We start from the raw sequence: 26,961 nt of genomic DNA on the forward strand, positions 1-26,961 counted from the left end.
CCCGCCACCATGCCTGGCTAATTTTTCTGTTTTCAGTAGAGACGGATTTTCACCATGTTGGCCAGGCTGGTCTCAAACTCCTGACCTAATTGATCCGCCTGCCTCGGCCTTCCAAAATGCTGAGATTACACATATGAGCCACTGTGCCCCCGGCCTTGTTTTTAATTTTTAAAACAGGGTTGCCTAGGAAGGCCTTGCAGAGCAAGTGTCTCCCCTGCCCCTCTCAGTTAAGTACTTTCAGTGGCAAGAAAACAGAGTCCTGCAAATTACCTTAAGTAATGGAGGAAATTTACACAGTCTGGTGCTACTCCAGCCACTCATGTTTAATAGGGTGAAGACTTAGAATGGAGTCTGATGCATAGAAAGTGCCCTAAAATGTTAACAGGATCACAGGGGCCCAGTACAATATGAAAATGCAAGGCCCTTCATTCAATATTTATTAAGAAATTCAAAACGACAATTGCAGAGTACTAAGCCAAGTGCAGGGTCCTTCTGAGCATGGGGCCCATTCCAGTGCACAAGTAGCATGTTCAAGAAGCTGGCCCTGAATGCCAGCAATTATTATTATTCATAATGCCTTGAGAAATAATACAGGCAACTGAGGGACAAATATTTACTCACCAGAATTGCTTTCCGCCTCACACTCAAAGTGTCCCTTTTTTTTTTTGAGATGGAGTCTTGCTCTGTTGCCCAGGCTTGAATGTAGTGGTGCAGTCTCAGCTCACTGCAACCTCTGCCTCCCGGGTTCAAGTGATTCTCCTGCCTCAGTCTCCCGAGTAGCTGGAATTACAGGCATGTGCCACCACGCCCAGCTAATTTTTGTATTTTTAGTAGAGGTGGGGTTTCACCACGTTGGCCAAGCTAGTCTCGAACTCCTGACCTTAAATAATTCACCCACCTCGGCCTCCCAAAGTGCTGGGATTACAGGCGTGAGCCATTGTGCCCGGCGCACAAAGTGCCCTTTGATGTTTTCTGCTGTAGGATCCCAGAACCTAGAAAAAGATGATGCTGGGAAAAGTAGAGAGAGAGTGAACTCCTTTCTGCTAGAGATAGGGCTTGAGCTGGGTAATTTACCAAACTACAAATCTGCTGGGGGTTGGGAGACAGGGGCAAGGGAAGATACACTAAGGAATTTGGGAAGCACAACATCGCATCCCGGAAGTGCTGCCCAGTGTTCTAAGAGCACTGTATTTAATTCTGAGTATAATACCAGGGCTGGTAATTTTTTTGAAGACCCAAATGTTAAGTTCTCTCTCTTTCTTTATTTTCCTTCTTTCTTTATTTTGAGACGGAGTCTTGCTCTGTCGCCCAGGCTAGAGTGCAGTGTTAGGATCTTGGCTCACTGCAACCTCTGCCTCCTAGGTTCAAGCGATTCTCCTGCCTCAGCCTCCCAAGTAGCTGGGATTATAGATGCCTGCCACCTCCCCTGGCTAAGTTTTTGTATTTTTAGTAGAGATGGTGTTTTGCCATGTTGGCCAGGCTGGTCTCAAACTCCTGACCTCATGATCCACCCGTCTCAGCCTCCTGAAGTGCTGGGATTACAAGCATGAGCCACCATGTCCGGCCTCTTTCTTTCCTTGCTTTTTTTTTTTTTTTTTTGAGACAGTCTTGCTCTGTCTCCCAGGCTGGAGTGTAGTAGTGCGATCACAGCTCACTGCAACCTCCACCTCCCGGGCTCAAATGATCCTCCCACCTCAACTTCCCTAGTAGCTGGGACTACAGGTTTGTGCCACCACGCTTGGCTAATTCTTTAAGGTTTTTGTAGAGATGAGTTTTACTGTATTGCTCAGGCTGGTCTCGAACTCCTGGGCTCAAGCAATCATCCTGCCTCAGCCTCCCAAAGTGCTGGGATTACAGGTGTGAGCCACTGCACTTGGCCTCCAAATGTTAATTTCTGAAAATGATGTGTTGGCGCTGCACCTCTTCTTGAAGACACTATGTTTTATTGAGATTTATGTTAGAAAACCACTTTCCTTGGTACTGTTCTCACAACTGCACAAATAAGACCCAAATGTAAACAATATAACTGGATTTCCTTGATCCTGAAATAGTTCTTCCTTGATTTGTGGGTAATGGCACACTGATTGAGCCTTTCTGCTTGCTGGAAGGAGACTCACAGGGACAAATTCTGTGTGTTAAGTCAGTGGAATTATGAGCCTGACTCCATAGGCAGAACCAAAGCCTTGAGTCAATACAACATTAATTTTATTGGTACAATTGCTTAATTCAGACAACTGCCACAGACAGTGCTTGGTGTTGTGTCTCTGTCTCCATGAGCAAACAATCAATTAGAAGCATGTTCATTTAATTTGTTTGATAAGACATGCCTGGTGTTTCCTATAAGCCACCTCACTCTAGTCAGTGGGCAGCAAGCCAAGTTCTTCAGACTGCGAGAACTCAGTGTTCTCGTTTAAACACTCCTTACTTGTGAGTTCGAAACTTTTGGGCACATATATATGTACACATTCATCAATTTATTAATATCTATGTGCAGGCTCACCTTTTAACCCCTGCTCTAATTTTGCTCTGTGGGAGAATTGATGGCTAATGGACATATTTGTTCACCACATTTTTTTTTAATTTTTATTTTTTTGAGGCAGGGTCTCACTCTGTTGCCCAGCCTGGAATGCAGTGGCACAGTCCCTGACTTATTGCAGCCTTGACCTCCCAGCCTCAAGAGATCATCCCACCTCAGCCTCCCGAGTAGCTGAGACTGAGGCGCAAGCCACCATGCCCCACTCATTTTTTTTTTTCTAATTTTTTGTAGAGATGGAGTCTCACTACATTACCCAGGCCCATCTTGAACTCCTGGGCTCAAGCCGTCCTCCCACCGAGGCTTCCCAAAGTGTTGAGATTACAGGTGTGAGACACTACTTCTGGCTTAATGCCTTAAAATAACACTTTTCCTAGTTGTACATGTTAAAACTTTGGAGATGACAAATTTAAAGGAAACAAAAATCACCTGTTATCCTACCACTCAGAACTAATTACTATTAAAACTTCGATTATTATTATTATTTTGAGAAGGAGTTTTGCTCTTCTCATCCAGACTGGAGTGCAATGGTGCGATCTCAGTTCCCTGCAAACTCCGCCTCCTGGATTCTCCTGCCTCAGCCTCCCGAGTAGCTGGGATTACAGGCGCCCGCTACCATGCCCAGCCAATTTTTGTATTTTAAATAGAGACGAGGTTTCACCATGTTGGCCAGGCTGGTCTCGAACTCCTGACCTCAAGCGATCTGCCCACCTTGGCCTCCCAAAGTGCTAGGATTACAGGTGTGAGCCACCACGCCCGACCTAGAGCCTGACTCTTAAATGCTACGTGACATCTCCCTAGAAAAGTAGATCAGGGAGCTCTGATTTATCAAGGAGTGCGTGTAGGGGCTGAGAAAAGGTAAGAACCTTTGCCTTAAGACTTTACAGAATAGTTAAGGCTTACTGTTCTTTGTAGCCTGGTTATCTAGGCTAACATGTAACAATTGGTATCATGTAACAAAGGGCATGGGAAAGAACTGAAGAAATACAATCACGGGCTTCATAACAAGGTTTTGGTCAACAGCTGGCCCTGTATACCAGTAGTCTCCAACCTTTTTGGCACCAGGGACCAGTTTCATGGAAGACAATTTTTCCATGGATCAAGGATGGGGGATGGTTTCAGGATGATTCAAGCACATTACATTTATTGTGCACTTTATTTATATTACTAAGTTGTACTGTATAATGAAATAATTATATAGCTCATCATAGTGTAGAATCAGTGGGAGCTCTGAGCTTGTTTTCTTGCAACTAGATGGTCCTATCTGGGGGTAATAGGAGACAGTGACAGATCATCAGGCATTAGATTCTCATAAGGAGCATGCAACATAGGTCCCTCGCATGCACAGTTCACAACAGGGTTCGTGCTCCTATGAGAATCTAATGCTGCCACCAATCTGACAGGAGGCGGAGCTCAGGCAGTAATTCGAGTGATGGGGGGTGGCTGTAAATACAGATAAAGCTTCGCTTGCTCACCCGCTGATCACCTCCGGTAGTGTGGCCCAGTTCCTAACAGGCCACAGGCTGGTGCCGGTCTGTGGCCTGGGGTTTGGGGACCCCAACTATATACAATGGGGATCCCACAAGATTATAATGAGCTGATTATAAAGGTTATAGAATTATAGCGATGTCGTAGCTGTCTTAATGTCATAGGTTAATGTCATTATTGTTATGTGGTGTTGCTGGTATAAATAAACCTAATGGGCTGTCAGTTGTATAAAAGTATAGCATAGGCCACGCGTGGTGGCCTACACCTGTAATCCCAGCACTTTGGGAGGCCAAGGTGGGTGTGAGATCCTGTCTAAAAAAAAATAAAAAGCATAGCATATACAATTATGTACAGTACATAATACTTGATAATGATAATAAATGATTATGTTACTGGCTTATGTATTTACTATACTGTCCTCTTTATTTTGTATAACCTTTTGTTTTTAATTTTTGGGGATACATAGGATGTATATATATTTATGGGTTACAATATATACACGTATAATATTAGCTATTAATAGCTTTTAATAACTACTAAACAGTATAGTTTAGAGTGTACTCCTTCTATTTATATATTAGAAAGTTAACTGTAAAGTAGCCTCTGGGCCAGGTGCAGTGGCTCACACCTGTAATCCCAGCACTTTGAGAGACCGAGGCAGGCGGATCATTTGAGGTCAGGGGTTTGAGACCAGCCTGGCCAACATGGTCACTGTGTTACAGTTGACTATAGTATTCAGTACAGTAACATGCTGTTCAAGTTTGTGGCCTAGGAGCAATATCCTATATCAGCTAGGTTTGTGTAAGTATACTTTGATGTTTGGACATTGATGAAATTGCCTAATGATGCATTTTTCAGAAAAAAATCCCCACCATTAAGCCATGCATGACTGTGTGAGAATGTTGAAGCCAGGCTGAGGTGGGAGGACTGCTTAAGGCCAGGAGTTCAAAACCAACCTGGGCAACATACTGAGACCCTATCTCTTAAAAAAATAATTAGTTAGGCATGGTGGCACGTACCTGTAGTCCCACCTACTGGGGAGGCTGAGGTAGGAGGATCACTTGAGCCCAAGAGGTTGAAGCTGCAGTAAGCCATGATTGTACCACTGTACTCCAGCCTGGGTGACAGAGGGAGACCCTGTTTAAAAATATATATATATAGAGGTCATCCTGTTAATGGATTTTAGTCATCTTTAAAAGGCCACAAAGCTTCTTCTTCAAACAAATTATTATCAGAAATCCAATATATAGAATTGTATCTGTCTTGTCTCATGTTGGGGAGAGGAAAAAAAACACAGAAAAAAACAAGTTAAGGTACAGTGGCTTATCCTGTAATCCCAGCATTTTGGAGGCTGAGGCAGGAGGATCGCTTGAGCCCAGGAGTTCAACTGATTAACATGGCAGAGGACCCCTCTCTACAGAAAAAAAAAAAAAAAAGCTGGGTATGGTGGCCCATGACTACAGTTCCAGCTACTCAGGAAGTTGAGAAGGAAGATTGCTTGACCCCAGGAGGTTGAGGCTGCAGTGAGCTATGATTGTGCCACTGCACTCCAACCTGGGCTAAAGAGTGAACCCAATCTCCAAACAAAACAAAACAACAACAACAAAACCATACCTGGAGGGTGGAACCGCCTATAAAAGACTACTGATCTGGTTTAACCTCCTCACTTTATAGGCAGGAAGGGAGGGATGCACCCCAGCCCACACCACAAGTGAGTGGGAGAGTTTGCTCTAGAAAACTGCCAGCTGGCTGCTGTGCCTACATATTATCTTCAAACTACAGTTGTTTGAAGGAAGCCTGTAAAGCCACTTATCCATTTGATGAAGATGAGTTTAGTTAAAATTATATTATATTATTAAATTACATTTATTGAGCTATAATTTTTTTTTTGAGACAGAGTCTCGCTCTGTTGCCCAGGCTAGAGTGCAGTGGCATGATTTCAGCTCACTGCAACCTCCACTTCCCAGCTTCAAGCAATCCTCCTGCTCAGCCTCCCAAGTAGCTGAGATTACAGGTGTGCACCACCACGCCCAGCTAATTTTTTGTATTTTTGGCAGAGACGGGGTTTCCCCATGTTGGCCAGGCTGGTCTTGAACTCCTGACCTCAGGTGATCTGCCTGCCTTGGCCTTCCAAAGTGCTGGGATTACAGGTGTGAGCCACTGTGCCTGGCCCATTTATTGAGCTATAGTTTAGATATGATAACATGTGCCCACTCTAAGTGTACCTTTCCAGTAAGTTTTGGCAAATTTGTACACCTGTGTGAGAGCCATCCCAGTAAAAATATGGGACATTTCCATCACCCCAAAAGGCTCCCCTGTGCTCCGTCCCACTTGATTTCTCTTCTAACTCATGCCCTAGGCAACCACTAATCTGCTTTCTTTTACAATCATACAGCATGTTTACTTTTTTGTGTGTCTGGTTTCTTTTGCTGAGTATGTAAGATTCATCCATTTGTTGCTGTTGTTGTTTGAGATGGAGTCTCCTTCTGTCATCCAGGCTGGAGTGCAGTGGTGCCATCTTGGCTCGCTTCGGCCTCCCACAGTGCTGGGATTATAGGCGTGAGCCACCGCGCCCTGCCTGTTTTGTATATCTGTACTTCATTCCTTTTTGCGACCGTATAGTATCCTATCATATGGTGTGATGGTTAATTGTATGTGTCAGCTTGACTGGGCAATGAGGTGCCCAGACATTTGGTTAAACATTATTCTGGGTGTATCTGTGGGGATATTTTTAGATGAGATTAACATTTGAATCAGTAGACCTAGTAAAGCAGATTGCTGTCCCTAACAGGGGTAGACTTCATCCAATCCATTGAAGACCTGAATAGAACCAAAAGGCTGGGTAAGAGGGAACTTCACCTCCCTGACTCCTTGAGCTGGGACATTGCCCTCAGATTGGAATGACACCATTGGCTCTCCTGGGTCTCCAGCTTGCTGACTGCAGATCTTGGGACTTCTCAGTCTCCATAATCACATGAGCCAATTTCTCATCATAAATCTTTTTACCTCTATCACTGTCTCTAGTCTCTGGATAGCTATACACGTACTGTTGGTTCTGTTTCCCTGAGGAACCTTGATGAATACGTGTGGCTATTCTATAATTTGTTTATCCACTCACCTGTTGCTGGACATTTGGGTTGTTTCCAGTTTGGGCCATTAGGAATGAAGCTTCTGGGCCAGGTGTGGGGGGTCACGCTGTAATCCCAGCACTTTGAGAGGCCAAGGTGGGTAGATCACTTGAGGCCAGGAGTTCGAGTCCAGCCTGGACAACATGTTGAAACCCCGTCTCTACTAAAAATACAAAAATTAGCCCGGTGTGGTGTCACGTGCCTGTAATCCCAGCTACTCAGGTGGCTGAGGCATGTGAATCGCACGAACCCGGGAGACAGAGGTTGCAGTGAGCTGAAATCGAGCCACTGCAGAGTCTGGGTGACAGAGAGAGACTGTTTTAAAAAAAAAAAAAAAAGAAAAGAAAAAAAGAAAGAAAAAGAATGAAGTTTCTATGAACATCTGTGTACCAGTCTTTTTGTAGATGTATGCTCTCACTTCTCATGGGTAAATGTCTAGAAGTGGATTTACTAGGTCCTATGGTGAGTCCTCTAGGAAGCAGATGCCAAGATAGAGTAAGAAATGCAATAAATTTATTGAGGTTAATGCCTGTGAAATATAAAGGAGGAACAGAACAGGAGGAGGCAGACCTGAACAGGGTCTTCAGACCAGACGTGACTCTGTGAAAGGAGAGGGGGATATCTTGATGGTTTACCTGGTTACCATGCCCTTGAATGGTGGCAGAATATGCCACTCCAAAATATGCCACTTTGGCATAGGATTATTTTGAACTGAAGGCACTTGAAAAACAGCAGATGTAAGAAGGGCACTCTGACCTTTCTTCCTTCTTCCTGAAAGCAGGAGATAAAACTCCCATGTGAAAGATGCCCTCCCTAAGCCAGGAGGAAGAAACAGTCTTGTCAACAGAGATAGGGAGTCAAGGCTGAGAAAAATCTGTACAAACAGACCTTATTAAAATACTCATTATTTTTCCCACATATCTTAGTTACTTTTGTGCAGTTGCCTCTTTCTGTTCAACATGGAATACAAGCACTTAGATTTTTCCACTTCTTTATATACAAATGATCAATAAACATTATGAAAAAATGTTCAACATCACTAATGATCAGGAAATGCAAATCAAAACCATGATTTGATACAACCTTACGCCTGCATATATATATATATATATGTTTTTTTTTTTTTTTTGAGACGGAGTCTCGCTCTTTCAGTCGACTCGGTCACTGGTCCCCCCCGGGGTTCACACCATTCTAGCTGGGACTACAGGCGCCCGCCACCTCGCCCGGCTAAGTTTTTGTATTTTTAGTAGAGACGGGGTTTCACCGTGTTAGCCAGGATGGTCTCGATCTCCTGACCTCGTGATCCACCCACCTCGGCCTCCCAAAATGCTGGGATTACAGGCTTGAGCCACCGCGCCTGGCCTACTTTTTTTTTTTTTTACTTTTTTTTGAGATAGTGTCTTGCTCTGTTGTCCAGGCTGGAGTGCATTGGCACGAAGATGGCTCACTGCAGCCTTGACTTCCCCAGTTTGAGGTGATCCTCCCACCTCAGCCTCCCAAGTAGCTGGGACTACAGGTATGTGCCACCACACCTGGACAATTTATTTGTTTTTAGTAGAGACAAGGTCTCACTATGTTGCCCAAGCTGGTCTTGAACTCCTGGACCCAAGTGATCCTTCTGCCTTGGCCTGCCAAAGAGCTGGGATTATAGGTGTGAGCCAACATGCCTATCCTATTTATTGGTTTTCAACCATGGTTCCTGGCTTATAACTCCCATTGCCTTTGTTACAGTCTTTTGTTCTAATGTTGGGTGTGTTAGGCCACAGGAGCAGTTCCTCTGCCCCCCTGCCCTCCTTTCACCTGTGCAATGGCAAGACTCTCATGTTCCCCAGACCTTTAAAAAAAAAATTTCCTATAGGTTATTGAGGTACAGGTGGTGTTTGGTTACATACTTTTTTTGTTTTGTTTTTTGTTCTTGTTTTTGTTTTTTTTTGAGATGGAGTCTTGCTTTGTGGCCCAGGCTGGAGTGCAGTGGTGAGATCTTGGCTCATTGCAACCTCCACCTCCTGAGTTCAAGCGATTCTCCCACCTCAGCCTCCCAAGTAGCTGGGATTACAGGCGTGCACCACCACGCCCGGCTAGTTTTTGTATTTTTAGTAGATACGGGGTTTCACTACGTTGGCCAGGCTGGTCTTGAACTCCCCACCTCAAGTGTTCTGCCTGCCTTGGCCTCCCAAAGTGCTGGGATTACAGGTTTGAGCCACCGCACTCAGCAGATGAGTAAGTTCTTTAGTGGTGATTTATGAGATTTGGGTGCACCCATCACCTGAGCAGTTTACACTATACCCTATTTGTTGTCTTTTACCCCTCACCTCTCTCCCACCCTTCCCCCCAAGTCCCCAAAGTCCATTGTATCATTTTTATGCCTTCGCTTTCTCGTAGCTTAGCTCCCACATATCAATGAAAACATACGATGTTTGATTTTCCATTCCTGAGTTACTTTACTTAGAATAATAGTCTCCAGTCTCATCCAGGTCACTGTGAATGCCGTTAATTAATTCCTCTTTATGGCTGAGTAGTATTAAATCATATCTATCTATCTATCTATCTATCTATCTATCTATCTATCTATCTATTATCTATCTATCTATCTATCTATCTATCTATCTATCTATCTATCTATCTATCTATCATCTATCTATCACAATTTCTTTATCCACTTGTTGATTGATGGGCATTTGGGTTGGTTCCAAGATTTTGCAATTGCAAATTATGCTGCTATAATCATACGTGTGCAAGTATCTTTTTTGTATAATGACTTCTTTTCCTCTGGGTAGATACCCAGTAGTGGGATTGCTGGATCAAACGGTAGTTCTACTTTTAGTTCTTTAAGGGATCTCCACACTGTTTTCCATAGTGACTACTAGTTTACATTCCCACCAGCAGTGTAGAAGTGTTCTCTGATCACAGCATCCACACCAACATCACCATTTTTAAAATTTTTTGATTATGGCAATTCTTGCAGGAGTAACGTTGTATCAAACTGTGGTTTTGATTTGCATTTCCTGATCATTCGTGATGTTGAACATTTTTTCAAATGTTTATTGATCATTTGTATATCTTCTTTTAAGAATTGTCTATTTGTGTCCTTAGCCCACTTTTTTTTTTTTTTTTTTTTTTTATACAGAGTCTCACTTTTTTGCCCAGGCTGGAGTGCAGTGGTGCGATCTCGGCTCACTGCAACCTCTGCCTCCCAGGTTCAAGTGATTCTCCTGCCTTAGCCTCCCGAGTAGCTGGGATTACTGGCGTGTGCCACCACGTCCAGTGAATTTTTTGTATTTTTAGTAGAGATGGAGTTTTGCCATGTTGGCGGTGCTGGTCTCAAACTCCTGACCTCAGGTGATCTGCTTACCTCGGCCTCCCAAAGTGCTGGGATTACAGGCGTGAGCCACCCCGCCTGGCCCTTAGCCCACTTTTTGACGAGATTGTTTTTTTCTTGCTTATTTGTTTGAGTTTGTTGTAGATTCTGGATATTAGTCCTTTGTCAGATGTATAGATAGTGAAGATTTTCTCCCATTCTATGGGTTGTCTATTTACTCTGCTGACTGTTCCTTTTGCTGTGCACAAACTCTTTAGTTTAATTAAGTCCCAACTATTTATCTTTGCTTTTATTGCATTTGCTTTTGGGTTCTTGGTCATGAAATTCTCGTCTAAGCCAATATCTAGAAGGGCTTTTCCAATGTTATCTTCTAGAATTTTTATGGTTTCAAGTCTTATATTTAAGTCCTTAATCCATCTTGAGTTGATTTTTTCTTTTTTTGAGACGGAGTCTCACTCTGTTGCCCAGGCTGGAGTGCAGTGGCGCCATCTCGGCTCACTGCAAGCTCCGCCTTCCGGGTTCACGCCATTCTCCTCCCTCAGCCTCCCGAGTAGCTGGGACTACAGGCACCCGCCACTGCGCCCAGCTAATTTTTTGTATTTTTAGTAGAGACGGGGTTTCGCCGTGGTCTTGATCTCCTGACCTTGTGACGCGCCCGCCTCGGCCTCCCGAAGTGCTGGGATTACAGGCGTGAGCCACCGCGCCCGGCCTGAGTTTATTTTTGTACAAGGTGAGAGATGAGGATCCAGTCTCATTCTCCTACGTGTGGATAGCCAATTACCCCAGCACCATTGTTGAAAAGGGTGTCCTTTCCCCGCTTTATGATTTTGTTTGCTTTGTTGAAGATCAGTTGGCTGTAAGTATTTGGGTTTATTTCTATGTTCTCTATTCTGTTCCATTGGTCTATGTGCCTATTTTTATGCCAGTACCATGTGGTTTTGGTGAGCATAGCCTTGTAGTATAGTTTGAAATCAGGTACAGTGATGCCTCCAGATTTGTTCTTGTTGCTTAGTTCTGTTTTGGCTATATGGGCTCTTTTTTGGTTCCATGTGAATTTTAGAATTGTTTTTTCTAGTTCTGTGAAGAACAAACCCCGACCCTTCCTGATTGTGGTTTCTTTATTTCTTCTTCTTCTTCTTCTTTTTTTTTTTTTTTTTTAAATGAGATGGAGTTTTGCTCTTACTGCCCAGGCTGGAGTGCAATGACGCAATCTCAGCTCACTGTAACCTCTGCCTCCCGGGTTCAAGTGATTCTCCTGCCTCAGCCTCCCGAGTAGCGGGATTATAGGTGCCCACCACCACGCCTGACTAATTTTGTATTTTTAGTTGAGACCGGGTTTCTCCATGTTGGTCAGACTGGTTTCAAACTCCCGACCTCAGGTGATCTGCCTGCCTTGGCCTCCCAAAGTGCTGGGATTACAGGCATGAGCCACCATGCCTGGCCTTTTTTTTTTTGAGACAGAGTCTCACTCTTGTCACCCAGGCTGGAGCGCAATGGCGCAATCTCAGCTCACTGCAACCTCTGCCTCCTGGGTTCAAGCAATTCTCCTGCCTTGGCCTCCCCAGTAGCTAGGATTACAGGTGCCTGCCACCATGCCTGGCTAATTTTTGTATCTGTAGTAGAGACGGGGTTTCACCATGTTGGTCAGGCTGTTCTTGAATTCCTGACCTCAGATGACCCACCTGCCTCGCCCTCCCAAAGTGCTTGTGCCTCGCCCAACTGATTGTGGGTCTTCAGACCCTCCCATAAGAGGGTCCCGTCCTATACCCTGAGGTAAGGAATGCTGATGTCATGAAGCCTCCGTGAAAATCCACAAGGACGGGGTTCAGGAGCTTCTGGATACTTGAAAAAGTGTAGCCTCCTGAAGGGTGGCACAGCCAGGGAGGCCATGGAAGCTCCGAGCTCCTTCGCCCATACCTTGCCTTACATGTCCCTTCTTCTGTTATCCCTGGCAATATCCTATATAATAAACCAGTAAATGTAAGTGTTTCTCTGAGTTCTGTGAGACGCTCCAGCAAATTAATTGAACTCAAAGAGGGGGTCATGGGAACCTCAACTTGAAGCTGGTTGGTCAGTAGTTCTGGAGGCCTGGACATATGACTCGTGTTTGTATGTGTTGTGGGGGGGGCGGGGGCAGTCTTGGGGACTGAGCCCTTAACCTGTGGGATCTGGCACTATCTTAGGGTACATAGTGTTAGAACTGAATTGGAGAACACCCAGCTGGTGTCTGCTGCTTGGTGTGTGTGGGGAAAAAACCCACTCATTTGGTCACAGAAATCTTCTTTTGTGTTGACGTGGTTGTTGTGGTATGAGAGTAGGGGAAAAACACAGAGTTCTGGCCGGGCGCAGTGGCTCGCGCCTGTAATCCCACCACTTTGGGAGGCTGAGGTGGGTGATTACCTGAGTTCAGGAGTTCGAGACCACCCTGGCCAATGTGGTGAAACCCCATCTCTACTAAAAATACAAACATTAGCCAGACGTGGTTGCGGGTGCCCGTAATCCCAGCTACTTGGGAGGCTGAGGCAGGAGAATCACTTGAACCCGGGAGGCAGAGGTTGCAGTGAGCTGAGATTGCGCCACTACACTCCAGCCTGGGCAACAAAAGCGAAACCCCATCTCAAAAAACAAAAAACAAAAGCCATGGAGTTTTTCCTACACAGGGTCTTTATTTTCTAATGGGGGCTCCTATGTAGATGTAAACATCTGTATGCTTTCTTCCTGTTAATTTGCATTATGTCAATTTAATTTGCAGACCCACTTGGAGACCCTAAGAGGGTGGAGAAAAGTTGTGCCCCTCTATTCCCTTCTCAGGCCAGGTTGCAGCACTTGTCCATTCACTTTACAATTGGCAAATAAAATCACAAGGCACCCACATATATCACCTGGGTTCCACATATATTCATCCCAACCCCCATTCTATTATTCATTTATTTATTTATTTATTTTGAGAGTCTCACTCTGTCACCCAGGCTGGAGTGCAGTGGTGGGATCTCAGCTCACTGCAACCTCCTCCTCCTGGGTTCAAGCGATTCTCCTGCCTTAGCCTCCTGAGTAGCTGGGATTACAGGTGTGTGCCACCACGCCCTGCCCCAACCCCCATTCTAGAACAGTAACTCTATCTTTCCCTGTTGAGGAGGGTCAGTTGAGACCAGTTGTGAGGAGTAGTATCAGAGGCTCAGCATTGTTTTTGTTCTGTTTTGTTTTTGAGACAGAGTTTCACTCTTGTTGCCCAGGCTAGAGTGCAATGGCATGATCTTGGCTCACAGCAACCTGTCTCCCAGGTTCAAGCAATTCTCCAGCCTCAGCCTCCCAAGTAGGTGGGATTATGGGCGCCCACAGCCACACCTGGCTAATTTTTGTATTTTTAGTAGAGACGGGGTTTCACCATGTTGACCAGGCTGGTCTTGAACTCCTGACCTCAGGTGATTTGCCTGCCTCAGCCTCCCAAAGTGCTGGGATTACAGGCGTGACCCACTATGCTTGGCCACAGCATTGATTTTTGTAGCTGGTAGGTAAGCAGCAGCTAGATCAGTCTTGATAAATGGGAGTCTATTTCAGGGGTCAGAAAACTATAACCCTCAGGCCAAATCTGGCTTGCAGCCTGTTTTTGTATTGCCCATGTGCTAAGAATGGATTTTGCATTTTAATTGATTTATTTTATTTTATTTTATTTTAAGACACAAGGTATCGCTCTGTTGCCTAGGTTGGAGTACAGTGTATGATCATATGATGCAGCAGTAGGCTGCTTGTGGGAGCCTTGAAATCTAGGGCTTAAGTGATCCTCCCCTCCTAGCCTCCAGAGTAGCTGGAATTATAGCCTTGAACCACCATGCTTGGCTAATTGAAAAAAAAATTTGGCCGGGTGTGGTGGCTCACACGTGTAATCCCAGCACTTTGGGAGGCTGAGGCAGGTGGATTGCTTGAGGCCAGGAGTTTGAGCCCAGCCTGGACAATATGGTGAAACCTCATCTCTACTAAAAATACAAATATTAGTCGGGGGTGGTGGCACTTGCCAGTTTCGAACTCCTGTAATTCCAGCTACTCAGGAGGCTGAGGCAGAAGAATAGCTTGAGCCCAGGAGGTAGATGTTGCAGTGAGCCGAGATCATGCCACTGCACTCTAGCCTGGGTGACAGAGCAAGACCTGTCTCAGAAAAAAAAATTTTTTTTTAGAGATGGGGGTCTCACTATGTTGCCCAGGCTGGTCTTGAACTCCTGGCCTAAAGCAATCTTCCTGCCTTGGCCTCTCAAAGAGTTGGGATAACAGGAATGAGCCACTGCACCCACCTGTTTTACAGTTTTAAATGGTTGAAAAAAATCAACCATTTCTTGATATTAATCAAAGAAGATTAATATTGACTTACAGTATTTGTATTATAAACTGATTTCCTCTGCTGACTATACGTTTCTTAAAAGCAGGGACTTTGTTTTATTAGTGACAGGATAGTCTGGCGCAGCAAAACTGTGGAATAACATGTTAATCTATGAAACCCTTGTGCATTGTGATGGGATGTAAAGTGGTGCAGTCGCCATGGAAAACTGTTTGGCAGTTCCTCAATAAGTTAAACATTGAATTACTGCATGATATAGCCGTTCCACTCCTGGGTATGTCCTCAAAAGAATTGAAAACAGGTGTTTGAACAAAAACTTATACACAAATGTTTATAACAGCACTATTCACAATAGCCAAAAGTTGGAAACAAGCCAAATGTCCATCAACTGATGAATGGATAAATAAAATATGGTATATTAATACAAGGGACATTATTCAGCTATAAAAAGAAATGAAGTACTGTGACATGCTACACCATAGATGAACCTTGAAAACATTGTGTTAAGTGAAAGCCAGAAACAAATGGCCACATAATGTATGATTCCATTTATATGAAATATCCAGAATAGGGAAAATCCACAGAGACCATAAGCAGATTAGTGGTTCCCAGGGCCTAAGGAGAGTAAAATGCTCAGTAGGTGGGAAGTTTCCTTTTGGGGTGATGAAAAAGTTTTGGAACTAGATAGTGGTGATGATTGCACATCATTGTGAATGTACTAAATGTCACAGAACTGTGCACTTCAGAATGGTTAAAATAGTAAATTGTATCTTATGTGTATTTTACCACAATTTTAAAAATAGGCTATACAAATAGGAAAAAAATTTGATCTATTACTGAATGTCAGACATTTGCATTATTTCCTAGTTTTCCTTTTTTTTGAAACAGGGTCTCACTCTGTCATCCAGGCTAGAGTGCAGTGGCACAATGATGGCTTACTGCAACCTCGATCTCCCCAGGCTCAGGTGATCCTCCTACCTCAGCCTTCCATGTAGCTGGGACTACAGGAGTACACCACCACGGTTGGCTGATTTTCATATTTTTTTCTTTTAATAGAGATGGGGTTTTGCCACGTTGCCCAGGCTGGTCTCAAATTCCTGGGCTCAAGCAATCTGCCTGCCTTAGCCTCCCAAAGTGTTGGGATTACAGGCATTAGCCATTACACCTGGCCCTATTTCCCATTTTTTATTGTTAAAATTAACTGATATGGTTTGGCTGTGCCCCACCTAAAATCTCATTTTGAATTGTAATCTCCATAATCCCCACGTGTCAAGAGAAAGACCAGGTAGAGGTAATTGAATCATGGCTGGGGTGGGGAGTAGGAGGGTTGGGGGGTGGTTTCACTTATGCTGTTCTCGGGGTAGTGAGTGCTCGTGAGATCTGATGGTTTTATAAGGGGCTCTTGTCCCTTCACTCAACACTTTTCCTTCCTGCTGCCTTGTAAAGAAGGTTCCTTGCTTTCCCCTTCATCTTCCACCATGATTGTAAGTTTCCTGAGGCCTCGCCAGCCATGCTGAACTGTGAGTCAATTAAACCTCTTTCCATTATAAATTACCCAGTCTTGGGCAATTCTTTACAGCAGTATGAAAGTGGACTAATACACTAACCTTGAGATAACCATTGTTGTTCGTCTCAGAAGCACAAAATTTTAAGGACAAATTCCAAAGTGTTGAATGACTGAGTTAAAGAATATGAACAATTTTAAGAACTCGATATACAAGATAAAAATAACCTTTGGAAAGGTTGCATTGGTTTCACTCTCATTACCCATTCAATACACACACAGTGAACATGTGTAGAGTTTATACTCTGTGCCAGGTATATATGGAAGACTAAGCCACATTTCTCAGAGGTTTGAAATTTAACTGGTTAATATAGGCCTGTAAATAGCCAGCAACAATAAGGTACAATAGATATAAATTTCAGGTGACACTGTAAACCCAAAGGAAGAGGACCTGATTTACTCTTTTTTTTTTTTTTTTTTTCAAGATGGAGTCTCATTCTGTCACCCAATCTAGAGTGCAGTGGCACTATCCTGGCTCATTGCAACCTCTGCCTCCTGGGTTCAAGTGATTCTTCTGCCTCAGCCTCCCAAATAGCTGAGACTGCAGGCTTGCACCACCATGCCAGGCTGATTTGTGTATTTTTAGTAGAGACGAGGTTTCACCATGTTGGCCAGGCTGGTCTCGAACTGCTGACCTCAAGTGATCCGCCTGCCTTGGTCTCCCAAAGCGCTGGTATTACAGGTGTGAGCCATGGCACCTGGCCCTGATTCACTCCTGTTTAGGAAGGGAGGTGATATCTAAGGAGACCAAGGTGTTTTCTCAGCCTGTGTCAGCCATCCTCACCTATTTTGGATGTTACCTTAAAAAAGAAGTTGCCATTTTTCATAGATTAAACCTTTACTTCTTAAAAACATGTTTATTTTATTTATTTATTTTTTGAGACAGAGTTTTGCTCTTGTCTCCCAGGCTGGAGTGCAGAGGCATGATTGACTCACCGCAATCTCCTCCTCCCAGGTTCAAACGATTCTCCTGCCTCATCCTCCTAAGTAGCTGGGATTACAGGCATGCACCACCATGCTTGGCTAATTTTTGTATTTTTAGTAGAGACGGGGTTTTGCCGTATTGGTCAGGCTGGTCTTCAACTCCTGACCTCAGGTGATCTGCCTGCCTTGGCCTCCCGAAGTGCTGAGATTACAGGTGTGAGCCGCTGCATCTGGCCTCCATGTTTATTTGATTGCTAGTGAAGATGAAGGTTTTTCTCATGTTTATTGACAACTTTTATTTCTTCTTTTGCTCATTTTCCATTGAGATGTAAATGCTTTTCTCAGAATTTTGAAGATTTCTGTGGTAAGGGTGATTTTATTTCAGTTATTTTCACAGCAAATATATTCTGCTGGCTTATGTTTGCTTTTAAGTCTTGTACAGGGTGGTTTTTAAAAAAGTTTTATTGAGACACAATTTACATACTATAAAATATACCCACTGTGGCTGGGTGGGGCAGCTCACGCCTGTAAACCCAGTACTTTGGGAGGCTGAGGCAGGCGGATCACCTGAGGTCAGGAGTTCGAGACCAGCCTGGCCAACATGGTGAAACCCCGTCTTTACTAAAAATACAAAAATTACCCGGGCGTGGTGGCAGGTGCCTGTAATTCTATCCATTTGGGAGGCTGAGGCAGGAGAATCACTTGAACCAGGGAGGCGGAGATTACAGTGAGCTGAGATCGTGCCATTGCACTCCAGCCTGGGCAACAAGAGCGAGACTTTGTCCCCCTCCAAAATATATATATACACACCCATTGTAAGTGTACAATGATTTTTAGTAAAATATATAGAGTTTATATAGACATATCCAAGTCATATAAATATGTAATAAAGTTGTAGAATTGTACAGGGTGTTTTAAAAAGATGTATCTCTTTCATTGTATGTAGTCATAGTTAATTTTTATTTCTTTTTAAATTCAAAGCATTTTAGAGATTAAACATATTAGTAAAAAAATTTATTAACATTTTTAGAACCATGTTCTATATCAATCATTATTTCAAATCTGGAACAATGCAAGGAGCCACACAGTTATGGGGGAAAAAAAATCACACTAGATTTTTTTTCACATGGAGAGACTTTAGGCATGAAAAGCAAAGATGCAGAGATTTAACTGTTTAATTTCACTGCGATTCTTGTAATCCAGTGACTTGCATAACACACAGCCTGCAGGCATGTGGGAGAATCGGGTGACTTGGAGCCCTGGGTGAGAAGGTGAAGCTGTTACCTGATCCTGATTTAGGGCAAGACGACCTCTGTTTTAGGACTGTCCTAGGTTTTTTTTTTTTTTTTTTTTCTGGGTCAGAGTCTCACTCTGTCATCCAGGCTGGAGTGCAGTGGCGCAATCTCGGCTCACTGCAACCTGTGCCTCCCGTGTTCAAGCAATTCTCCTGCCTCAGCCTCCCAAGTAGCTGGGATTATAGGCATGTACCACCACACCTGGCTAATTTTTGTATTTTTAGTAGAGACAGGGTTTCACAATGTTGGCCAGGCTGGTCTCGAAATCCTGACCTCAGGTGATTCACCGGCCTCAGCCTCCCAAAGTGCTGGGATTACAGGCGTGAGCCACTGCGCCCGGCCAGGACTGTGCTAGGTTTTGACTTTCCTCCCTCTCTGGACTCTGTACACAGTGTTTCACGTTAGAGCATCTTTTTCTGTCTTTTTTCTTTATTTAAGTCTGACTCTTTCTTCCTCTTTGCTCGGTGATAACTGTTGGGAAGAAATGGCTTGTGTATTATTCACTTCAAATGGGCATTTCAGCTTAGGTCCTTGCCTTGAGGATCAAAATATTATCACCTTCGCTTATACTCCTTATGACCATCTCACCCCTCTCTCACATGGTGAAAGAGAGACAGCAAGAGAGATGCCAGGCTTTTTTCAAAAGCCAGACCTTGTGTGAAGTACCAGAGCAAGAACTCACTCATTACCAGGGGAGAGCACCACGCCATTCATAAGGGATCTGCCCCTAAGACCCAAACACCTCCCACCAGGTCCACCTCCAACATTGGAGGTCACATTTCAACATAAGATTTGAAGGAGACACACATCCAAACTACATTATCATCCAAAGATGAGGATAGTAATTTATACTAATAGGATTTCTTAAGGAACAAATGTAGTAATACATGTCAAGTATCTTGCACATGGTAGGTGATCAATACATATTTACAAATGTCAATAAATATTAACATTATTATTCTCATTCAATGTACATGATTAGGAGTTCGTTAATAAGAGAATACTTTGGTCAGTCAGTACTACATATTAATATAGTTTCGGCTCTGCCAGCAGGAACCAAGTTCAGGAAATAATGGATATGAAGAAGATAAAAGAGGCCGGGTGTGGTAGCTCATGTCTGTAATCCCAGCACTTTAGGGGGTGGAGGTAGGCAGATCGCTTGAGGCAAGGAGTTCAAGACCAGCCTGAGCAACATGGTGAAACCTCTTCTCTACAAAAAATACAAAAAATTTAAATTAGTTGGGCATGGTGGCACATGCCTGTAGTCCCATGTACTTGGGAGGCTGAGGTGGGAGGATCACTTGAGCCTGGGTGGTTGAGGCTGCAGTAAGCCATGGATCACACCACTTGCACTCCAGCCTGGGCAACAGAATAAGACCCTGTCCAAAGAAAAAAAAGGGAAATAAAAAGTAAAACCTTAACTATTTACAAAATTGAAGAGCATAATCAGGGCTGTTATATATGGATATTCAGGTTGTACACTGCCCAACACAGGAATGTAGTTTCCATAGACTGTAATATGAATGGTGCTCTCTGGATTTGTTCAGTGCACAAGTCTAACAGTCATACGTGGTAGCTTCCAAGATAATAAATAATAGCCTCCAAGATAATAGATAGTAATGGTCTTCAATGAATAATTGCACATCTTGTAACAAGGAAAGCAGAAAGCAATTAAAGATGTTTTTGGATTTCATGATTGGAAGGGTCCTTGAAGATGATCTAGTTCAACCCCCTCATATTTCAGATAAGAAAACTAAGATCAGGGGAGGGAAAAGTACAAGGTTCATCCAGGGCAGAAGTGGGACAAGAACTATGTCTCTAGGCTCTTTGCTAATTGCCCTTTGTGTTTATGCACAATTTCATTGTTGGTAGAAATTAGCATTCCAAATCACATCTTAAAACCCCTGGAGAGAAGGGACACTTGCAATGGCTTTGCATCTTCTAGCCTTTGTTGGGAATGAGCCCAGGATGGCTAAGCAGGAATGTGTTGAGTTCTAGGTCTTAGCTCTTCAGTGTCCTGCACGTTTTCTCAGGGTGAACAATTCCTGTTGAGCAATGCCCCTTTGAAAGCATTTTGTTTGCCTGTCTTTGACTTGATGTTAGCTGGCAAACGGTGTAGTTTGCTAATGACCTCAACCAGGTTGCTAGCTTGGTAGTAATCTGAGAACAGTGTCTCTGGAGACCAGCTGAACTCCTTTAAGGTTTGCTGTGGTGAATTGATGTACTGTTTCAGATTTTAATTCAGAATCAAACAGAGCCTGAGTAGGGATGATGGGAGACTACATGAAGCTGATGTTGGGCATTAAGTGCCTTGGGCTTTGAATTAATAGCTAGCTATGTGTTGCCTTTTCCCTATCCTCCACTGCCAGATATTTGTCAGTAAATGGATATGTGGGAGGCATTGTGCCACTAGGTGCTGTGGGGAAGCCAGGAAGAATCAAACTCAAGGGGGTTAGTTTGTCCCAGAGGGCTGGTGCCTTTGGGAGAGAGCTCTGTGCAGACATTGAACCTGAGCCATACCTTGAAAAATTGGTAGGTTTGGAGCAGAGGAGATAGAAAAGAAAAAGAGAATGGGGAAAGCATTTTGGGTGGGAGTAATGACAAGCTCAAAAGCTTAGAGGGAGAAATATACGAGGTGTGTTTGGGAAATGAAATACAGGTCAATCTAATCAGTAAGAAGTTGTGAAAGGAAGATCAAGCTTTGTACAGTGGCAATATCATAGCCAATGACGTGCAACTGTTGCTAATCGGGAAAAAAAAAGGAAGACTTTGGTCTAGCTTGATAGGTCCTTAAACCCCAAACGTGGGAGACTTTATTTATTTATTTAAGATGAGATCTCACTCTGTCGCTGAGACTGGAGTGCAGTGGTACAATCATAGCTCACTGTAGCCTTGAAACTCTGGGTTCAAGTGATCCTTCTGCTTCAGCCTCCTGAGTAGCTGGAACTACAGGTGTGCGCCACCATGTCCAGCTAATTTAAAAAGAATTTTTTGTAGAGATGGGGTTTCACTTTGTTGCCCAGGCTGGTCTTGAATTCCTGGGCTCGAGCGATCCTTTCACCTTGGCCTCCCAAAATGCTGGGATTATAGGCATGAGCCACTGAGCACCCGGCTGGATTTTGACTGTATATAATCTGAAGATAAATAGGGAGCCCCAAAAGGTTTATAGACAACAACATTGTAAGATGAGGCAGTGTTGGTAACTAACTTCAACTTAGTCTTTGAGTTATTGAATATCCAGATGGGATTGTGATTGGGCTAAAAGATGATTTAGCATCACCCAGAGATAAATTCAGAGGTGGATTAAATTAAATTTATTTATTTATTTTGAGATGGAGTCTCACTCTGTCACCCAGGCTGGAGTGCAGTGGCACCATCTCAGCTCACTGCAACCTCTGCCTGCCAGATTCAAGTGATTTCCCTGCTTCAGCCTCCCGCGTAGCTAGGATTACAGGTGCCTGCCACCACACTTGGCTAATTATTTTATTTTATTTTTATTTTTAATAGAGACAGGGTTTTACCATGTTGGCCAGGATGGTCTCTCTCGAACTCCTGACCTCAGGTGATTCACCCTCCTTAGCCTCCCAAAGTGTTGAGATTACAGGCGTGAGCCACCGCGCCCGACCAGAGGTGGATTTTATATCTCACATGTTTGAGGAAGAGAATGGGTCTTTGTGGGAGAGATTATTTGCATACTCAAGGAGAAGAGCATGAAGTAGTTTTAATTGTTGTATGAAAGTTAAATATAGGCTGGGAGCAGTGGCCCATGCCTGTAGTCCTAGCACTTTGGGAGGCTGAGGCAGGCAGATCCCTTGAGCTCGGAAGTTCAAGACCAGCCTGGGCAACATAGTGAATGACTTGTAGTCTCAGCTACTCAGGAGGCTGAGGTAGGAGGATGGCCTGAGCCCGAGAAGGCAAGCCTTCAGTGAGCCGTGATTGCGCCACTGCCATGCACTCTAGCCTGGGCAACAGAGTGAGACTCTATCTGAAAAAATAAAAAAAAAGTTAAATGTAGGTAGAGTGACAAAACATGCTGGGTAACCAATAACTTGTGCTGTTGCTCTCACCTGCTCTTCTGCACTCTGGTAGACATTTCAGAGAGTGACAAACTGTATTTTCTAGGCTTCCTTGCTAGCTGGCTTCTGTTTATGTTCTGACGATGAAAGGCATTGGTGTGATACTGGAGGATGGAAGGAGGAATTGACTCTCTTCCTGCTTTTGGATTCTGGTGGCATCTTTGGCCAGCAGAGGTAATTGATGGTGATGGCACTGGCTCCAGTGAAAATGGTAGTAATGCAGTGGCTCACGCCTATAATCCCAGCACTTTGGGAGGCTGAGGCGAGTGGATCACCTGAGGTCAGGAGTTTGAGACCAGCCTGGCCAACATGGCAAAACCCCATCTCTACTAAAGATACAAAAATTTGCCGGGCATGGTGGCACATGCCTGTAATCCCAGCTACTAGGAGGGCTGAGGCAGGAGGATTGCTTGAACCTGGGAGGCGGAGGTTGCAGTGAGCCGAGATCATGCCACTGCACTCCAGCCTGGGCAAGAGAGCGAGACTCCGTCTCAAAAAAAAAAAAAAGAAAAGAAAAGAAAATGGTTGTAATGGATCTGAGAGGTGGCTGCAGGGACAGGAGCAATGACTTGGAAGTACAGACTCTTGGGTTCCTGTTTAAACAACTGGCATCCCACAGCCAACAGAATCCTTAGAGAATCCTCAGAGATCCTGTCTCTGAGTTTTGGGTAAGGTTTTTGTTCCTCTGTCCCAAGGTGGTAATGGTTTCCTGAAGTTACTGATCTTTGAGTAATCTCATCTCCCCTCATTTGATACTCCTTCCCTTTTAATACTCTTGTAGCCAGTTTCATTATTAATTTATTCTATTTGAAATACCTAGACTGATTTTCTTGATTAGATCCTGATTGATACAGTACCTAGTCATCTTTTTTTCTTCCTTCTTTTTTTTTTTTTGAGACAGAGTTTTGCTCTTGTTGCCCAGGCTGGAGTGTAGTGGCACAATCTCAGCTCACTGCAACCTCCGCCTCCCGAGTTCAAGCGGTTATCCTGCCTTAGCCTCCGGAGTAGCTGGGATTACAGGCATGCGCCACCACACCCGGCTAATTTTGTATTTTTAGTAGAGATGGGTTTTCTGCATGTTGGTCAGGCTGGTCTCGAACTTCTGACCTCAGGTGATCTGCCCTCCTCAGCCTCCCAAAGTTCTGGGATTACAGGCGTGAGCCACCACGCATGAGCCACCATGCCCGGCCGTCTTTCTTCACTTGGCTTCTAGGATGCCACACAAGGTTTTCTCCCATTCTACCAGACATTCCTTTTCAGTCTCCCTTGCTGATTCTTCCTCTTAAACCTGACTCTTAACGTTGGGAATGATTTTCACTAAAAATTACTAATGGTGACTTTCCAGTATCCTGAAGATCGGAATTTATCTGTAATATAGCCCTATCACTCAACATAGGAATTCATCTCATTTTACATGTGAGAAAATGAAGATTTCTTGCCCTAGGGACTATTTCAGGAATATCATCTTGAGAAATTAGTTCACATATTGCTTCTACCTGTGAGGCTGAGGCTTAGTCTCAGACTGTTAAAGCTGAAAAGAGCCAAAGAGATTTGCTCACTGGTAGGATATTCCTTCAGTAAAAAATCTACAGTCTAAGCTCTGGTCATCTTCTTTGCAGGTTTAGAAACTACTTTTCTGTTGAGCTTACGTAGAAACACACCAAATTTAATACAAATGCTTATACTTTTCAGATGTTAATAATATAAAATGTAAGCAACCATTTTGAACAATGAATTGTTGATGATGGGCATTTGTGGTTTTACAGTAACTAAAGCATTCTAACAGTATTGAGTGTTCCAATCCATGAATATGGTATATCTCTCCATTTATTTAGATCTTCTTTAATTTCTCTTAGTGATATTCTGCCAGAGTGGTCAGGATTGAAGTTTTGCACATGTTTTGTCAAATTTAAGGATGTACTTTTTGGGGTCTGGGTGTGCTGCTTATGCCTGTAAACCCAGCCCTTTGGAGACTAAGATGGGAGGATCACTTGAGACCTGGAGTTTGAGACCAGCCTGGGCATCAAAGTGAGACCCATCTCCACAAAAAAAAAAAAAAAAAATAGCTGGTGTGGTGGCATGCGCCTGTAGTCCTAGCTACTTTGGAGTCTGAAGCAGGAGAAGTGCTTGAGCCCAGGCATTCAAGGCTGCAGTGGACTATAATGGCACTGTTGCATTCCAGCCTGGGTGACAGAGCCAGACTCTATCTCAAAAAAATAGAAAATAAATTAATAAAAATAAAAAATAAAAAAGAATATACTTTTTATACAATTTTGTATTCAGCTTTTTTTTTTCTTTTTCTTTTTTCTGTCAAGCTGTTCTTTATTTCAGGAAGAGGGCAGGGCAAGGGGCTCAGTCTTTCTTGGCAGTGGCTTTCTTCATGGCAGCCAGGACATTGCTCAGCTCCTCCCACTTCCTCTTGGCATGGATATGCATCCCCACCCTTTTCTTTTCTTTTTGTTTTTTTTTTTTTTTTTTTTTTTTGGAGACGGAGTCTCGCTCTGTTGCCCAGGCTGGAGTGCAGTGGTGCAATCTCGGCTCACTGCAACCTCTGCTCACTGCAACCTCTGCCTCCTGGGTTCAAGCAATTCTCTTGCTTCAGCCTCCCGAGTGGCTGAGATTACAGGCATGTGCCACCACACTCGGCTAATTTTTGTATTTTTAGTAGAGACAGGGTTTTGCCATGTTGGCCAGTCTGGTCTCGAACTCCTAACCTCAGGTGATCCAACTGCCTCAGCCTCCCAAAGTGCTGGGATTACAGGCTGAGCCACTGTGCCCGGCCCCACCCTTTTCTGGATAAACTTGGAGGTCTTCAGTAACTCCATGGCCTTGGAGACCTTCTGTAACTCCATGGCGCAACACTTGTAAGGGGCAAAGCCACACACCTCTCAGGTCATGTCCTGCACAAACTTGGTGTGTTTGGTCAGGCGCCTGCGGCAGCAGCTGTGCCTGGGATTGCTCACGTTCTTGGTCACCTTGTGGCCCTTGTTGAGGCCCATGGCCATAGGGTAGCGCAGAGCCATGGCTGCTGCTCTCCAAAGGCAGCCGTGGCAGAAGGCAGCTTTTTTAAAATAGTATTATTTCCAAAGCATTTTACCATGTCTTTAAAGGGGTTTATTAACACTGGTAATGGCTGCATTAATTCAGGTGGCAACTTTTAAACCACTGATATTACTAGTTTTGCTTAATACTTTTACTTAATGGTGATGGCTGCACTTTGTTTTATAGCATCAGCTTTGCTGTGTTAAACAGAAGGTCTAGTGTTGCACTGAGTCCCTTGGGGAAAGTAGTCTAGAGAAATTGCAGGCTCAGTTCCAAAACCAACATTCCAAATAAAGAGTGTTTTCAGTGAAAATGTCAGTTTACCTTGAATATTTTTCCAGTCATGTAAATAATCTTCATTTTTTCCTAACATTAAATGTATTCATTTGTGATCTCTGAGCTACTTTCATTATAATACAAATTTGCTATATTTCAGGGATTTTCTTGTAGGTAGAGGGGACTATTTTTTTTTTTTTTTGGGGGGACGGAGTCTCATTCTGTCACCCAGGCTGGAGTGCAGTGGTGCGATCTTGGCTACTGCAACCTCTGCCTCCTGGGTTCAAGCAATTCTCCTGCCTCAGCTTCTTGAGTAATTGGGATTACAGGCGCACGCCGCCACACCAGGCTAATTTTTTGTATTTTAGTAGAGACAGGGTTTCACCGGGTTGCCCAGGCTGGTCTCAAACTCTTGAGCTCAGGCAATCTGCCTGACTCGGCCTCCCAAAGTGCTGGGATTACAGGTGTGAGCCACCACACCCGGCGAAAGGGGACTATTGATCTAATCTTGAATTTGAATGCTCTGTAGTACTCTATATTGCTATATGGCTGTGCTAAATGCCATCACAACTAGAATAAACAGTATATATAATTTGTTCATCTATTTCTTCAACAAGCATTTAATGAGCCACCTTCTAGTATATGCAGTGGGAATCTGTTATATTTTGGAGTTTCAGAGCTGAATAAACATAATATCTCTTGTCCAGGAACTTCTAGGCTTACCCCATTATGCTATATGATCACATTAGAAATAAATCAATGCAGGCCGTTGCTGACACATTCCTGGAGGCCTGAATCATGCCCACTCACTCTTCTACCCTCCCTCTGCTTTGTTCAACTGTTGATAGAGTCCTGGGGACTCAATAGAACTATCACTGGCCAGTTTACCTGGATGAGAGTGTCTTCAAAAGCATTACCAACTTAGGACAGGACTGATTTTCCCAGAATGCCCTAAATTCCCCCCTGCCCATTAACAGACTGCCAGG

At 43.9% G+C, this 26,961-nt stretch overlaps 1 long non-coding RNA gene and 1 pseudogene across 3 annotated transcripts in view; one reads left to right on the forward strand and one right to left on the reverse strand.

Annotated features, from left to right (window-relative positions):
• LOC131384192 (uncharacterized) overlaps positions 1-26,961 on the forward strand; it is a 91,806-nt gene that overhangs the window by 2,178 nt on the left and 62,667 nt on the right. The gene's annotated exons all lie outside the window — the stretch shown is intronic.
• Positions 25,010-25,680, reverse strand: LOC116813078 (large ribosomal subunit protein eL36-like; annotated as a pseudogene).

Source organism: Hylobates moloch, unplaced genomic scaffold, assembly GCF_009828535.3.
Source record: "Hylobates moloch isolate HMO894 unplaced genomic scaffold, HMol_V3 SCAFFOLD_9, whole genome shotgun sequence".
Classification (NCBI taxonomy): domain Eukaryota; kingdom Metazoa; phylum Chordata; class Mammalia; order Primates; family Hylobatidae; genus Hylobates; species Hylobates moloch.